This window comes from Pundamilia nyererei, unplaced genomic scaffold (genome assembly GCF_000239375.1).
Source record: "Pundamilia nyererei isolate P.nyererei 1_Seehausen unplaced genomic scaffold, PunNye1.0 scaffold00013, whole genome shotgun sequence".
Lineage (NCBI taxonomy): Eukaryota > Metazoa > Chordata > Actinopteri > Cichliformes > Cichlidae > Pundamilia > Pundamilia nyererei.
In genome coordinates, this window is record NW_005187414.1 from 5,451,912 (window position 1) to 5,454,459 (window position 2,548).

Below are 2,548 nucleotides of genomic sequence, written 5' to 3' on the forward strand. Positions count from 1 at the left end.
CATGTGTATGTAAAACGTATTTAAAAAATATGATTATATACTCTCACTCTCTCACACACACACACTCACACATCTATCTATCTATCTATCTATCTGTGTGTGTGTGTGTGTGTGTGTGTGTGTATTTAGAAACGACTACTGTGATGTGTGTGCGTGTGTAAAAAATGTATATATACATTTAAAAAAACTAACTTACTATGATGTTTTTGTTTGTTTGCATGCACACACATAATGTGTGATTATGTGACGCATGAAATATTGTAGTTTCACTTTCACTAATGGTATGACACTGAAGTTTGCTTTCGCTTCTAAGTAGAAACTGCATTACTGAGCCTCATTTTATTAATGCCTCTTCCACCGATTGATTGGGTTCATTTATGGATGTAGATGTGGTTAACTCACTTCACTGTGTTCCAGAATTATTATTCAGTAGCTTAAATTAACTTATTCTGTACTAATTAATGTGTGGCAGAACCTTTCGAGGCTTGAAACACAGAGAAACATTTGTCGTTTTGCTGCAAGTAAATTCTAGTTATAAATGTATACCAACTTTCTTTATGGCTCCCTTGTGTCACTTGTTTAGCTCAGTGAGAAGTGAAAGCATCCAAGCAGTGACACAAGCACCACCAGTTTTTTCTGCTGTAAAGGGCTTGGCTCATTCCAACCCATACACAACCTTTTACAGTCCAATTCTATTTTTTGTTGTGTTTAAAGTGAGTCACGTGGAAGATCATGTGCTTTCTCACGTTTAGTGAACCATCTAAAAACAAATTGGAAGTTGGCTACTGCAGTTTCAGAATGCCTGTGTTCAAGTTTATCTGGAAAAAAAAAGATCATATCTGCATGTCTGTGAAGGTTCTCAGTCATCCAGGTCATCGTAGTCTAAGGAGCTTGGAAAGAAAAGCTAAAACTATGAACACATTCCTACTGTTTTTTTTGTTTTCTAATATCCTTGTTGCATTGAGGTCAGTGACTGCTCATCATTGTGTTATGTCTGATTCGGTGTGTTTCCCAGCTTACAACTGGAAGTGAGCTCCCAGGGGCTCATTTTACAAACAGGTCAAGTGACAAAGCATGTGATTATGCAGGATTAGTACACTCTGTTTGTTTACCACAGTGCTACAAATGGTTGATTAACATACATGTGTGTTTTCTAAACAGTCATTATAGTATTATGTTTGCTAAACTGGTTCTCAATTGCATTTTTTTTAACCTCAAACCATAGAATAAGCAAGTATTTGCAAAAATGTGATGGGATATGTCATTTGTTATTTGACTTAAAACGTATATATGTAAACATAGATGAACATGTAGTAGTATATGTTTTTATTTATATTTTGTGAAGCCCCCCCCCCCCCAAAAAAAAAAAAAAAAAACTAAATAAATAAAAGATTTTGTTTTTACTGATGCCGTCTTGGATTGCTGTACAGGTACGTTATCTAGTGAAGGTTTCGATATTAAAACTTAATGATGTTTGTCACCAGTTCAAGAGCTATAATCAGCACGTGTTACAACATAGGCTCAGGTGAAAAGTTCAAGCTGGCATCACAACATTGGTATGTGCTTTACAGGCCCAGATTACGCAACATTCAAAGGCATGCTGAAGAGAGTTTTAGAGAGTGTTGATGCTCAGAGAGGTGGCTCTGAAGAGGCGATGGCAGTAGACTCTAAAATGACACAACTGCAGCAAGAGTTTTTGAGCTTCAAAGACTGGTCAAGTGGGCCATATGGGTTATAAAGACTGCTTTAAATAGAAACATATGAATAATAAATGAATAGCTACATATGAATTGCAGGATATCTCATGTGTAATCAGAGAGTGCCTCTCTCAGGGTTTCCTATTTTTGCTCCAGTTTGCTCCAGATTAAAACCAAATGATTATTCCAGTATTGTTTCATTGTCTGTAGGTGCGGCTGGAGTGTTGGTTGGACACCCATTTGACACAGTAAAGGTAGGTAATAACAACGTTATTGCCATTTTTTCCCGTTTTTTTTTTCCTCCCCCCCCACTCTCTCTCCTTGCATGTTTTAAAAGTGAAATCAGTTGCTTATAATGTGTAAAACATGCATGATTCTAGTCTTCCAGTGTTAAGGTGATCATTCCAAACATCTTGTCTTTCAGGTTAGACTGCAGGTCCAGAATGCTGATAAACCTCTCTATCGTGGGACTTTCCACTGCTTCCAGTCCATCATACGTCAGGAGTCGGTATGTGGATTTCTTTAGTCGTTCATTTTCTTCATATTATCCAGTGCAGGGTTGGAGCCTACCCGAGCTCTCATAGGGAAAGAGGCGGGGAACATGCTGGACAGGTTACCAATCTATCGCAGGGCGTGCAGATTGCTTTCACAGATCAATCTAATGCTAGTATGCATTATAATATGATTACAGAGATCATGGTTATATATTATAGCTTATATAATATATATAACTTGCTTGTTAGATTAAAGTCAATAAAGTCAAAGTGACGTGTAGACTTAAGTGATGCTTGATTCTTTTTCACACACTAACATAGGGATGGGTATCGAAAACCGGTTCTTGTTGAGAACCG

General features: G+C 37.3%; 1 protein-coding gene across 1 annotated transcript in view; it reads left to right on the top strand.

The window, feature by feature from the left end:
• The first annotated feature begins 1,823 nt into the window (after positions 1-1,823).
• LOC102209888 (mitochondrial basic amino acids transporter-like) overlaps positions 1,824-2,548 on the top strand; it is a 4,321-nt gene continuing 3,596 nt past the window's right edge. Inside the window, exons 1-2 of the mRNA XM_013908692.1 lie at positions 1,824-1,951; positions 2,122-2,205. The gene's annotated coding sequence lies outside the window, so the exon portion shown is untranslated. The remainder of the gene's footprint in view (positions 1,952-2,121; positions 2,206-2,548) is intronic.